The sequence below is a fragment of the Anomalospiza imberbis genome, chromosome 10 (genome assembly GCF_031753505.1).
Source record: "Anomalospiza imberbis isolate Cuckoo-Finch-1a 21T00152 chromosome 10, ASM3175350v1, whole genome shotgun sequence".
Classification (NCBI taxonomy): Eukaryota; Metazoa; Chordata; class Aves; order Passeriformes; family Viduidae; genus Anomalospiza; species Anomalospiza imberbis.
In genome coordinates this window covers 10,403,021-10,417,803 of record NC_089690.1, presented here as the reverse complement: position 1 = coordinate 10,417,803, position 14,783 = coordinate 10,403,021, and the positions used below count along the sequence as shown (strand labels likewise).

General features: G+C 46.8%; 1 protein-coding gene across 13 annotated transcripts in view; it reads right to left on the bottom strand.

Annotated features, from left to right (window-relative positions):
* LPP (LIM domain containing preferred translocation partner in lipoma) overlaps positions 1–7,090 on the bottom strand; it is a 334,843-nt gene extending 327,753 nt beyond the window's left edge. For 4 of the 13 annotated variants that reach the window (XM_068200643.1, XM_068200642.1, XM_068200656.1 and 1 more), the window contains exon 1: positions 5,719–7,089. The gene's annotated coding sequence lies outside the window, so the exon portion shown is untranslated. Of the gene's footprint in view, positions 1–1,109; positions 1,253–3,676; positions 3,814–3,847; positions 3,942–5,244; positions 5,358–5,718 lie in introns of those variants that run through there. The other 9 variants (XM_068200644.1, XM_068200657.1, XM_068200654.1 and 6 more) reach the window with 6 other exon arrangements.
* Positions 7,091–14,783: the final 7,693 nt, after the last annotated feature.

Here is a 14,783-nt window from a genome sequence, read left to right as displayed (position 1 = left end):
AAATGGCCAAAAAAAAAAAAAAAAAAAGAGAGAGTAGTTACAAATTGATGCATAAACAAGACCTGACTGTGCAATTCAGAGCTAACAGGGCAGTTTACTAAATGTTAATTAAATCCTTAGTGCCTGTTACTCCAGTCATGGAGATCAACTTATTTTTAAATTAAATAAGCAGTAAATGCTTAGATGAACTTCTATTAAATTTCACCCAGTGAGCGAAGTATGTGGGGCTTTTAATAGACATTAAACAAGATAGTTATGGCAAGTTAGCTGATACTTTATTACCTAAAGATAATGGCCATATTAAATCTCAACTAACTATTCCACTGGCAGCACAATCATCCAAGATTTGGCAGAAGTTTTCCTGCTTTGAAGCATCACTGAGCAGCAGGAGCAAGGAGAGGAAGGCAGCCAGGAGCTGAAAGGCACCTACTACTTAGAGGGTGCTCATGTGCATAAACTCTCTAAGGCACAAGACAGGATCCCTCCCAACCAGATCTGCAAACCCCAAGGAGGGCTGATGGGCTATTACCCAGTAACAAAACTGGCATAAGCTAGAGACCCTCATGCATCCCTCCCTGCCCCCTAACCAACCTAAGTAATTTATGGGTTTGCTGAGGAATCACAATATTCCAAGGTTCCCTTATGCCATCAAGGGCAACAAAAAACATCCTAACAGCCTGCAACACTCACAAGCTTACAACATTGTCTAAGAAAAGGTTATCAGCAGCCCACAACTCCACCGATGTTTGTTTTCCTTCCCTGAGCATATTGTGATAGTTTGGGAGTTCTTCTGACTCACACGTGTGTGTCACTGTCACCCACAGATCCCAACAACAGATACTGACAGTCTAAAATGACAGAGACTTGCTGACAGTGACTTAAAAAATGATCATTTTTGTGCCAGCTCTTGCAGTTGCTCAGAACCTGATCGAAACCAGCTCTTGGAGATCAAAACAGAATCTCCACTGAGTTGTCTCCACCGATAACCTTAATTGCAATGATTAAGTGTCAGTAACAGGTATTAGTTTTTTTCAAGTTTGGACTGGAAAACACCACCAGCTCTACATGGCCTGCCATGCCCAAGAGCAGGATGAAAGAAAAGAACCAACCCTGTTAAACTCTGCTTCTCAGGAAGACATAAGCTCTCAAAAGCTTTAATGTTTTGTGGGGTTTTTTTCTGGTCTGTGGTTTTCGGTTTGATTTGTTGTTTTCTTTTCTTTGTTTGTTTCTATTTTGCAAAACAAAGAGCTTCCTAAATCAGAAAGAGGAAAACGCTAAGCTCTTCAAACTTCACTGATTCTCTCCTCCAATGCACACATGGACACCAAACACAAGATCTTCCCTCCAATCCCTCCTCTCGAACCCTTGTTTGTAAAGTTATTTAAAGTATTTTCCTATGTATAACCCACATTTTAAAGGCATTGTTCCTTGTGAATCGGTGCATCAGATAACCCACATCCTTTCATAATTTATGGTTTCCATCTCCTTTGCTCCTTCCTCCTCTGCTCTGGCTGCAATTGCAGTAACCTCTCTAACTTTTCACAGAACTACGCTGATACGAGAGTGAAGGGAGATGAGGAAGCTTCTGGGGCGAAAGACTGGCTGTGAACAACCTTGTCTTGCAGACAGGAGCATCACTGTCACACTCACATGTGCACACAGCAAACACAGATGCTGAATCACAGACTTCTGCTGGGTCACATGGACTTCGTATTCATCTTATTTTCCTGAAGGTTTCTCCCCATCAAAAACAAAGTACCTAAAAAGCACACACATATCTAAAGACTCATCGAATATCCCGATTTGGAAGGGACCTACTCTTGGCCAGTGTATATTTCTTCATTATCCTGATGCCACCTTTAAAACCTCTCCATACACAGGGACTTAGCTCCACCTTAGCAGGGCTGCCACAGAGCACACCGGAGGCTGGACAATCAGATGAAGGTGAAATCCAGCATCTGGGGCCGGCCAGAGCAGAGTGTGCAAGTGTTTCTCAAAGCTATGTCAGGGAGAGAAGAGCTTAGCAGGAGAAAGGCAGAGCTGTGTGGGTCAGGCTTTCAAAAGCTTGAGGAGCAGCAAAATGCCACTGAGAATGTATTGTTCACACAACCATGATGGGCAGAGCAATAGAGAAACCACTGCGGGCACCCTGAGGGTATTTGTTTCCACAGGCACACAGAAACTGTGTTCTTGGAACAATTTGTCATCCACCCAAGTTACTGCTTTTCTCTATCTGTATCTATCTAGTGTCAGCCAGAGATGCTTCATGGAAACCTACATGAAACTGTTTCTTCTTTCCAATTAGATGCTTATGATACAACTACAGGCTGGTACAACTCCCAGTGTACCTGACACTCATACAACCATCCCATCTTCTTTTCAGACTTGGCTAAACTCTTGTTCTCAGCAACATTCTGAATGACAAATGCCACCATTAGTTACACTGAAAAGCACTTAATTTTCTTCATTTTAAATCCACCACTTTTACCTTGGTTTTCATTTTTACAAAGGAACAGACATCCCTTTTCCACAGCACTCACTGTTTCTCTGAGACCTTTCTAACATGCGTCCTTTTAATACAAGTGATCCCATACTGCTCGTAAAACTCCCTCAAGTTTCCAGCTCCCAGACGTTCTTACTACCCCTCTGCAAAACTGCATACACAAAATTTGACTGATCACAAGAGTATTACTTAAGTTTTATAGTAAGGCAGGTAGACACAAGTGATTTTAACAAACAAGGCAACAGCCAGGCTTCAAAACAGGTGTCTCCACTCTGAGCATGAACCCCCACACCATAATTCTTACTAGGAGTTATAATTAAAAATACATGCTGATGATAATACATGTAAAAGTAGTCCAGCTCCCCTGAAACTGCAACCAACACTATTAGGTAGCTTGCAAAACTCACTAGTCCAGCTCTGGAGCTTCACCCCTGAATATCCTAGAAAAACAAATGCTTTAGCAAGGGATACACACCTGAATCTGCCATTACACTGCTTGAAAGCTTGCATTACATTGCACCAGTTCCTCGTTGTGCCCACTACCTCACTAATGCAGCACAGCGGAAGGTGCTTCTCAGCGGAATCCAACTTGGAAATTCAATGCGCTCTGCAAATTTCCAGGACACAAGACAGGTAAACTAACCACAATTCCCAAGATCCGAATATCACTTCTGACTTGCCAGTGTAGAGCCAGGCTTTTGCCCATTTTGCCTGGCTTCACAACTGCACATCACAGACAACATCATTCAATATTTCTATCGCCTAAAGCTGGGTGACTCTCCACCAAATATGAATAAAAGAAAGGATTCACAGAGCTGGAACCCACACTGAGATGGGCATGCTCACCAGCTTCCTGCCCTGACATCCAGGCTGATCTCCAAACATGTTCCAAAGGTAAAAATCTCATCTCTGTGCAACAGGAATTGGAGTTTCTCTCCCAGCTCGATACCAGCATCTCGGCCCCACCAGCACCAACCACACCAGGCAAGCAGGGCTGGCAAGACACAGTCAGCTCTACAGTGAGAAAAGCAGTAATTCTCACTCACCCAGGCACCATGGAGACTAAACATCAGCAATTCAGAGCAGCTTGGGGCTGCACCTAAAGAAACTTTAATGAGACAATTCTAGCTTTATTTTCCTGAACATGTCTTTCATTTCCACCCAGGAGCTTACCCAGCCAGCATACAAGGGCTGCATGCCACCAACCAGGGCTGCTGGCAACATGGGACACAGCCAGTGTGCCCACAGCCACATAACACACAGGGTGGGAAAGACTTCTGGGCAGCAGGTTTCCTACCCACTACATGGTGTCTCTCTACAGGACCATTACTAATGGCAACTTACTGCTGCTGCTCTGCTGGACCCAGGTGTCCCTGATCTAGCTTCTTCTTTCACAGAAGCTGAGCCAGGTGGAAAAAGAAAACCTGAATAAAGCAATTAAAGGAAAACCATCTATGGAATAATGGTAACAGGCCTGAGGGGCCCATTAGCAGCACCTGCATCATAACAAAGTTAAAGGCAGGATATGACAGGGGATGGATGACAGGTGGCTCTGTGGCCACCAGCCACACCATGAGCTGCTGATAGCTCATCCTGCAGGGAAAAACCCTCCAACAAAGGCTAAATAATTGAAATAGGGAAATAACAGAGCTAATAAATTTAGGAGCAATAGGCTGTAAGGTCATAGGGTGGGCAGGGTGAGACAGACCAAGCCAACAGACAGAGAGAAATTTTCAACAATAAATCTTTATCCACAGAAACATATATTTCCCAAGGGAAATCACAGAGTATTTATTTAGCCTTCTGTGGGCCAGTCCTGCTTCAGCAACGGTGGGGATAATTAGAAAGTCCCCCATGTCCCTAAACTGTCCTGCTGCACAGCAGGCTGAACTACAAACAGGACAGCAGCCAACATTTTTCAGCAAGAACACAGCCACATTATTAACATAGAGATTAAATGCTGTGTCCTCTTCTCCAGCTTTGCATGTTCCCATACTTTCCTAATATCCCATTTCTCTAACTATTTGGTGAGCCAGCACCTGCTGTATCACCCAGCTCCCAGGCACTCCCCTCTCTCTCAGCTCTTAGCTCAGAAACCATTCCTGGAATGTACAAGCACAAACTCTACAGGTAAGTAAGTTCATGGAAGCAAAGAAATCCTGGAACGTGTCCAAAAACACTTGTGGCATCTATGTGAGACCTTCCTTTTTTGCATGGGTCAAAACCCCTTTGTGCAGAGGGACCAAGGTGTTGCAGATGTGCAGGGAGACACATCAGCAGGTTTTATGGCTCCTGCAAGCTCCTTAAACTTTTGTGTACCAATTGCCTAGCAAAACAGAAAGAAACAGACAGGAAATTAACCAAAGAACAACACAACTGGGCTAAAAAGTCAATTTTTACACGTGTAGGAGAAAAGAAACAAACAAAAAATAATCAAAACAAAGCAGGAGAAGCCAACTCTCGTTTCTTTCACCGGCAGGGCCAAGCTGCACCTCGAGGTACAGGCGGCAGAGCAATTAGGCAGGAGTTGCTTCATCAACGCCTTCTCGGGAGCACTGCCGGCTTCCCAGCACAGCCCCGGGGCGCGGGGAGTGCTCCATGCAATGGCAGGAGTAAGGTTTGCCTATTCAAAACAGCAGAGCAAGAAAGGGGGAAGGCAAAAAAAAAAAAAAAAAAAAAACTGATACTAAAAAAAAAAGCCGTGGGTGACGTCAGGGTGTGGGAAACTTTTCCGTCCTTACCTGGTGGGGAAGGCAAGGCCTCCCCCGGCATATAAAAAGCTGCCGAAGCTTTATTCAACTTATTATCTACTACGAGCCGCGGCCGGGGGTCGGCGGGGCGGGGCTGCGGCAGCCCCCGCCCGGGCCAGGTGCACCTGCGGCACCGGCCCGCCCGCCCGGGGGGTCCGGCCCGGCCCGGCCCGGCCCGGCCCGCCCGCCGACACCGGCCGGGAGCCGAGCAGCGGGGCCGCCGGGGGAAGCTCCCCCTGCCCCGGGCCCGGCGCTGCCCCCGCCCCGCGGCCGAGCCCGCACCGCACCGGGCCGGCCCCTCCGGCGGCCGTGGCGCCCCGGGCGGAGGGAGGAGCCAGGGCGGCCCCCCCGGGCGGCCGGCAGCGCTCCCCGCCCCGGCCGGGGGCTCCAGCTGTGGCACAGCTGCCTCGGCGGGCGGACGGGGGTGGGGGGAGGAAGGGGGCAAGTTATTATCTGCAACAATACCTCGGGGGAGGAGGCAGCGGAGGCGAGCGCGGCGGCGGCGGCGGGAGGAGGTGGCGAGGGGCGGGCCGGGGGCGGCACCGGGACCGCCCCCCGGGGCCGCCCCGCACCGCCCGCCCCCGGCCCCGCCGCCGGCCCCTTCCTTCCGCCCGGCGGCCCCTGCCGCGCCCCTGCCCCGCGGCGTGCCCCGGGCGGCCCCTCCCGCGCTCCCGGCTCGGGTACCCCCGCGCCGCTCCCGCCGCGTGCCCCGGGCGGCCCCTCCCGCGCTCCGCCCCGCACATCCCTCCCTCCCTCCCTCCCTCCGGTCCGTCAGCCTCCCCGCATCCCCCCGGCCGCGGCGCTCCCGCCTCCCGCATCCCTCCGTCCGCGCCCCCCCCGGCCCTTACCTCCCCTGGGGCGCAGGGAGGGGCGGCCGGCGGCCCCGAGCTCGGCGGGACAGCCCCGAAAGAAAAAGCGAAAGCGGCGGCCGCTGCCTCCCGCTCAGCCGAGCTGCCGCGCTCTGCCCGCGGCTGACGTCAAGGGCCCAAATTCCTGCCTTTCCCTGCAGGCAGATTTGTCCATGTAAGGGCTGGGGCCGGGGCCGGGGCCGGGGCGGCCGCACGGCGGGAGGGGGCTGCGCTGCGCCGCGGCTGGGGGGGGCGGGCGGCAGCGGCTCCCGGTACCTGGGCGGGGGGGAGCGGGGATGGAGGCGGCCCCGACCCTGTGAGCATCACCTTCCTGCTCCGCATCCCGGAGCCAGGAGAGCCGTAGGCCCGGATATGCTCCCTGTGCCTTGCAGGATCCAACTTTCCACAGGGAAGTTTTGTCCAGGGCCCCCTTTGATTCTTTGGGTGCTTCTCCAAGCAACTTTTAATCTGTTGTTTCCCAGCCGGGGCAAAGAAGAAGCTGAGGGGAGGTAAAAAAGGTGCAGGGAGTTCTAAAGCAGCTGCCTGTTCACAAATTCAAAACAAGACTTGTCGCGAATACTAAGGAGAGGGGGAAGGGAAACTATTTTTTGATTGCTTTCTGTTTGATGGTTTTGTGGCTATTTCTAAGGACTGCAATTAAAATAAATTGGGATGTTGATTGTGATTGTTTTTATAATGGAATGTTACCCTTTAAGTAGCTGTTCGGTATCTGCATCTGCCCTGAAGAGAACGGGAAGACAGAAGGGTTACATTGTGTTCAGGCTGTGGAGGGAAGCCTTGCCAAACCTTACTCATTTGGAAAGAGATTTCTGGATGAGTTTGTAGGCACTTCAAATGTATTTCATTTTTAAAATAAAGGGCTCTGGTGTGTGCTTTCAAGAAGATGTTTACATCTTATCCCATTACCAGCTTTAATGTCTACAGTCAGTGCTTGACAGCCCCAGGAGGGCAAGATTGCTTGTTTGGACACAAAAAAAAAGGACAGTCAGTGCCTAAAATACTTAACCTGTAGCAGAGAATTGTGATTCAGCTTCTCTCCACCTTCCCTGGCTGCCAAAACCAGTGTACTTCCCAGTCAGAGACCCCAAGAGATTTCACCCCACCCTGGCAGACCCCTCAGAAGGGAAAGCGTGGCATTTCCCAAATTTAGTCCTCAGTGCCAACCTCCCCTCTAGGGTTGATTTGGTGTCTCATGCTGGCCCTGTGTACCAGGGTGTTAAATTCCCCCCAGGAACAGAGGCCTGCCAGGGCCAGATTGTCTCCTTAGAAGCACTGCAGCTAAATCTGCACGAGCAGTCATGGCTGCAGGTGTTTTCTAAGCATTAGGACTATGACTAGAAATACCCCAGCCTTGTCCTAGCCGCCTACCTGGTGTTTAAACCCTGCTGAAATCCTAAACCAAAGCTGAACAGCACATGAGTCACCAGGGCCCAGTGCCATAGGTGTTACCTAGAGAGCCAGCAGTGCTCTGGGAACATGGCCTCTTGTGAAACACGCGGGCACGGCTGATTTCCAGATGGAAGAGACTGTAGCACCAGCTCAAGCTGAGCAGCCAAAGCCATTGCCTGAGGCTCTGTAAACCCTGGTTCAGTTCCCTCCTGCAGAACCTACAGTTCACCTTCTCCTTCCAGCTGAGTGCTGGGCTTCGAGCTTGTGCTCCTGCATTGCGCCCCGAGGATAAGTCACAATGGGATTTTCTTCCACCAGGAGCAGGTGGTCATAACCAGGGGTTTCCTGGCACCCCTGTCTGTCAATCTCAGTGTGGTGGAGCTCTCGACGGTAGATAGACACAGGAACTGTTGCCTGTTTTGGTTTTCTTTCTTCAAGTTTTCTTGCAGAGCTGCAACAGTCCTTGTGTTGTGTCAGCTGGTATCTAGGGGAAGTATATGAACACAAAAAAAAATCTTTGGCCCAAGATGAGAGACAATTGTTCTTCATTTAGTATTTCAGAGAAAACCAGTGGTCAAATATTTTCCTGGTCCCGTCGCCAACAATTATTGCTTCTTTATCCATCAAGCTTATGAAATTTTCCAGTGCTGTTAACAGAAGATAGAATACTGTGCCCATCCATAGCAGCATCCTTTAAATGATCCCAAAAGTTTTAAGCTTTGAGCCTCCAGAGTTTGAGATAGTAACTACTACTACCTCCATTTTGCTGGTAGATGAACTGTGACTAATCCTCTGCAGCACAGCAGCAGAAGTTTGATTTGCAGCCCATTACCCTTGTGACATGCTGCCCAGAATGGTCACTGCCTTGTAAAACACAGCATGAGTTTTCTGGGTTTTTTTCAGTTTCCTATCATGACCAATATCATACACTTTGGAAATTAAAGTAGAAAATTCAAGGTGTTGAGCCTGGCTGTGAAAATCTGCTCTTTGCCTGGAAAGAATCAAAAACACTGGCAAACATACAATCATTCCTTTGGTAATATCTACCGCACCCTGCACCATAGCAGCAAAATGAATTAAACAGCAAAAGACTGAAATGCCTGACATTGCATAGGCCAGTCAGGAGGCAGGAATACAGGAGTCAGCCTGGGCCAGTATTAATTCAAGGAAATTAAGTTTTTTTGTGTTTAAGGTGCATGACTAGGAGATTGGAAACTTGGCTCCTGCTCCTACTTTCCCTGTATTGTGTGACTTAAACCAGTCAATTCACCTTCCCGTGTCTGGAGGAGCCCTTAGAAACCCACAGCACAGGGTTTAGAACAGGGAATGACACATCATGACCTCCTATCAGACCCTATTCTGTGCAAAGTGTCCAGCAGTCAGCAAGTGAAACCTTGTTTTTCAGAGCTTGAGTCTCTCCTTTTCAGTGAGATTTCATATGCAAAAAATCACAAAACAAAAAACTCAGGATGGGAAGAGCCCTTAGGAAGCCACAGGAATTCCACCTCTCAGGCCATAAAGCAGAAGCAGCACTGCCTAAACTGACAGGAGTTCACCTACCCTGCTAATAAGAATATCTAGAGGATCCATTCCAGAGCTTCACAGCTGGATATGTTTGCTTTATCTCTAACCCACGTCACTTTTTCTGCAAGTCAGCTCTTAATCAGATGAAATTGTGGGGAACTGAGATATTCCCTCACTAGCAACAATTCCAGAACAACAGGAAAGTCACTCACCTGGTGAACTAATTCTTCCGTGGGTAAAAGCCAAAGAGGCTGGAAAACACACTAAGCATGTGTTTTTGGGAGAGCTGCCACCTAATTTACAGACAAAGATCAGATGCAATTAGTGTTAGATCAACTGGAGACTCCTCTGCCCCAAACCACAGCACTCCTCACCCGCCTCGCCAGGAGGACGCCAGTTTCCAGCAAGATATGCAGTGTCACACTTGACCCTTCAGTCTCTAAAGGGCATTCTTGGAAGATCATGCAAAACCTGAGCTCACAGCAACAGCATTCCTGTGGCACTGGGGAAGGAATGAGGAAACACCAGCATGGATACTAGGCAGACGGGAGAGAAAAGACTCATCCTGCAAGACTGAAATAATTTCCCAACAGGGTGCTTGTTTCTGATGGAGAGATCCACATGTGCTGCCTGGTAGAATGAATCTAGAAACAGCAGTGGGGCTAAGCTTTGTCATTCCCCACTTTGCAGGTGTTTGCACCCAGACAGGAATGCAAGACACAGTACTGAGCAGGCTTTAGTGAGTCACAGATCTCTGACAGCAATTGAGACTGGGCCAAAACCCCAAGGGAATCTTCACTGGTGAGAAATACAGTCACCAACTACCTCCCCAATTTTCTGTGAGTGTATCAGAGATAGTAACCATCATCAAACCCTCCATCTCTGGACACATCTCAGAGTTGCAAGTGGTTCACAAGATGCTCAGTTTTACCTGGCCGTCCGTCCTGTCTAATTCCATATAATTTCACTGTTGGCCATGGTGAGTTTGGGGTAGCTCAGGAAAGTATAAACCTTCCTGCAAACATTTTAGGCTCCGCTCACTGCTCTGCTTCATCTACACTCTAGGCCATAGTAGCCTGTGGCTCAGGAATGGTAAAGTTTTGTAAAACTGCTATATTCCAGTGCTGAGAAGTACAGCTGAGCAATGTGCTAGTGTAGCATACTTCATTTTAAGGACATGCTTAAATCCAATTTGAGCCCAGAGAGATTTCAGCTTGGATTTAAGTGTTCCATTGAACAGGGTGGATTTAAGGATTTAAGTGTTTTGCTAGACTATCTTTGGTTAATGAGGAAGGGGACTTGCTAGTGCCTAGAAGAAAGAACTGCCTGAAGCATTTTGGCACATCCAAATCATTACTGGCACTACTCCTTTTTTCTAATGAATTTTGATGAAATTAACACAAAGAATTGGTAAAGAAGTTGATAATTTCATTAACAATCCTCACTCTCTGGGTCTCAGTTTAGTGGGGGAAAAAAGCAAACTTCTAGTATCTCATCAGAATGATGTGTAATAATTAAAGCAGAAGCCACTAGACTTTGTATTTTATACCATCCAGTATCTTGCACAGTATCTCACTAATGGTAAATGTCTCATGTCCAAATTTGAACACAGAAATCATGAGTGGTTTGCTTTACAGGAAGAGAATCAGTTAAATACTTTATGGAGCCTACACTGAATAAACAAAGTACCCCAGTCTTAAAAGAAATATTTGTGGTAACAAAATATTTTGGGGGACATTTTTGCATGGGCTCTGACCTCCCTGTTGAGAATCAAAGTGAAAATATTGAATGTACTAAGCAGATGTCTTCTCCTAGTGACAGCAAGATGAGCAAAGACAGCTGGTTAGAAGAACAACAACAACAAAAACACATCATCATTCCTGCTTCAGCTCCAAAAAATCTTGGACTTGTTGTCATGGAAGAAAGCTATATATGTAAGAAGCCAAGACAAAGACAAATATTGAATCTGGTAGCATTTTAGTGAATGTGCTGGAAATAACTTAAGTAGGAAGAAAAACTGGATGCACTCCATTGTTTATTAAAAAAATGCCTCTTCTTATTTCCACAGGGACCTATAGCCTATATAGGCATTAACACATTTGCAAGATACATATTTTAAATATGCTGCTTCATTTGTCAATCTTAAGGACTCTTCTGCTAAAGTAAATAGAGTTACAGCACATAGAAATGTATACAGCCACAAAATATTACCTCTGTTAGCTAAAAATGCCAACTGTGGATTTTGTCTGTAACTCCTTCAATCAGGGAACATGGGTGTATTGCAGAGACACCTAGAGAGATCTTAAATATTAGGAAGGAAGAAGATGAGAAAATTAGACTCCCTTGGTGAAACACAGGATAAATAATTCACAATGAACAAAGGAAAAGAAAAAGGAAACCAAAATTTAAATATGAAGTGCTCTTCTGGATGAAAATCAGTCTGAGCTGCATTGAACACATCCAAGAGGAGTTTTCTGGCAAGACTGCAAAATAAACCAGTGACCCTCTGACCACCCTGCTCAGAGGTAGCACATTCTCTCTTGATAGTTTTCATCTGAACAAAACTTGATTTCTGTGCTTGACCCCTGGACATTTCCATTTCCCTTTCTGAGCCTTTGGGCAGACTTGAGCAAAGAACAGGATTGATGAGAAGAGTTTAAGAAATCAAAAGCTGTGCAGTTGGTAATGGCAAAGACAAGTAACTTGAGGTGGATGTTCCCAGTAACTTGAGGTGGATGTTGGGCTATTAGGTAGCCCAAATCCCATGGTGCCATCAGACAGTGCCCTATGCAACAGCAAAACTCTGGACTTGCTGGCTCAGGAGGTGTCCTGTGTGGAGTGCTTCAAAACACCTACAGAGGTCCTAAATTATTTAAAGCCTTGAAGAAGCAAGAGGTTACTTTGGTTTATACTAAAGATATATACAAAGAAAATTATGTAAAGAAAAGTATTTCATTTGGAAAACAACTGCCTTGAGAATTGAGAGCTGTGACCAATCTGACATACCAGTTTGTAAACAGAGGACAAAGAGGTCTGAAGGAGAGGACAAGGCTGCTGGGTCTCCAGTTTCTGGCTGCCAGCTTTGCCCTTTCTCCACCAGGTGATTAGGCAGTAATAATTTTCAAAAGCAAATTGTTTTTATTTAAATAATTTTCTATACAGAAAGCCAGGGTTAAGTATGCAGTGCTGCAATAGAACAGATGTGGGACTTGGGGAAAATTGCAGCTTGAACTGAGCTGGAAAAGCTTCCACCATTTGCCAATATTTTGGAGAGTCTGGAATTTTTCTCATCTCTACTGTGACAAAAACAGAACTTCTCAACATTTTGGAGGACTTTCTCCTTTGTAACAAAGGACAAAAAACATGCAGTGAAAAACAAATCACAGAGCCAGAAGTGACTGAGAAACAGTTTGCCTGTTTTAATTCCCCACCTTGCTAGCCTCAGCTCCAAGACCTGAGCTACAGAGTCCCAGCCAGCCCAGGAGTAACCATGCCACAATGAAGGACCATATCAGCCAGAAACTCCATGCTGACTCCAAGAAAACATTTCCTAGAGTATCTTGCTACAATGGATACACTCCCACACACACTACATGAAAGGAATCATGTCTGACAAATAAACATTTCTTAATGAGAAACATTAGTCCAGCATGTTTCTCCCCAGTACTCTGAAGCTTTGTGCCTCAGTGCACCATCAATAAGAGGAGACAACAGCCCTTCCCTAGGCTCTGGGAGATCACTCTGGGCTATGAAAGTGATGGACTCCTTACCTCCACTAGTTACCCTCAGAACTCCACATACTTTATAGCACACAAGTATGGACTGACTCAAGAATTTCTACAGACCCATTTCAACCCACGTTTGACCTTGACCAAGAGCGTCTCTGCCCACAGGCTGCTCCATTTGCTCCATCCCACTTTGGAACACAAAGGCAATGCAGGGTACCTCAGTATCCCTGAGCTCAGCCATCCCTGAATGCACAGTTCCTCACACCATCAAAAATTTGGATCACCAAGGAGACAGCCCAGCCCTGCTGCCAGTGAGGTGACAGATCCCTGGCACCGGAGCTGGACTCAAACTGTTCATGAGCTGCTTGTGGCTGGAGAGGAATGTCTGCAGTGAGCTAAACCAGATTGCTCATAGATCTCTTCCAAAATGTCTCTAATCTTGTGGACAATTTGAGAGTAAACGTGTGGTGGAAGCACCATCTTTCCTTCAAAATAATAACTTGAGAACACTGGGTTTGTGGCTGCACTGGAGAAACCTTAGGATCTCACTGGTGCCTTGGCAAATCCTTAAGATGTCAGAATCACCTATGTGTATTCTGTCCCCTTTCTCAGAACACTTCAAGTATCTGTTTGATGCTACAGACACCCCACAGCCACCACAGCTCCAGGAATGTGGTAAGGTTCCTAGCAAGGGCTGGCTGAGGCTGTGAATCTGAAGCAATATGCTTACAAATGCAAGATCTGCACAGAGCTTTTGGAGATAGTCAAATGGCTCCAAAGCTTCAGGAAAGCTGACATTTTGGTGCCACCTTTGTTTCTTAGTCCCACACCTACTGCAGGGAAAAGAGGAAAAACAACTAAATTAGTATTTGCGTTATCCTGTCTACATTTCAGCCACAAGGTTCTAGCATTTTCAGAACTTCTACAGGCCCATCTCACCTCTCCCAGCCATAGACTGAAAAATGCCACCTTTCTCCACTATTAAATCAAAAGCTCTCTACACCCATGTGTCAGCTGTTTACCACCCTCTGTTTCCTCCCTTTGGGCAGCTGACAGGGATAATGACCTATATCCTTGAAGCATTTGTTTTATTTAGCGTTAGAGAAGAAGGGCTTAAGGCAACAAGCAACCTAATTACATAACCTTTCCCACCCTATCTTATTACAGGGGGATCAGCTTGCAATTTCACCTGTGGAAACACAGCAGCTCAACTCTTTGAATGCCCATGGCTTCATCTGGGCTCTTTCCTTCTCTGCTTTTGTCCGAAGCAGAATGGTTCCGATGTCTTTCAGTTAAGATCTTTAACTCATTCTTTACATTCGGGTAGGAACAACAACCTATTCAGCCTTGCTTTAGCCACCTCGCTGTTACCCACAGATTCCTAGATGACCTGGCCATGCCACCCAAATGGTAGGAAGGCCCTGATGGAGAAGCTGAGTATCACAAGGCAGCATTTGAGAGTACCCAGACTCTGTCCCCAGCACCCAGAGCATTGCATTGGTTAATGCTGTTGGTGTTGAGCACCAACTGCAGGCTCTGCACAGGGATCTGGGACTAGTACACACCCTGCATCAAGCCTCACCCCACAATGAGACAGGCAGGCAAATGAGAAAATTGGGCCCTGGCCCCTTCCTGTGATTAGGTCATTATAATGGGTAAATATTTTCCTAGATAGACAGCTGAGATAAAGAACTGATGTCTGAAATGGAATTTGAACAAAACTTGGAAGGACTATCCCTACCTTATAATTCTTTACAATGTGCTTTTACCAAATAAATACCTTTTTTTTCCCAAAGTACCCAGGGATATTCTTCATTGAATAGCAAGAACAGCATCTAGTCTACAGCCAAACTGTCCACAAATATATAGAATGGATTTAGTGACAGGTACCAAGGGTTATTCCCAGAGGACATTGCAGCTCTACACCATTCAGTCTAAATATTCACTGGGTAGTACGGAAAAGTGAATGCTAGAGGCAGAATCCCAGAGATTGGCTTAGAGGAATCTGTTTAATAAATGC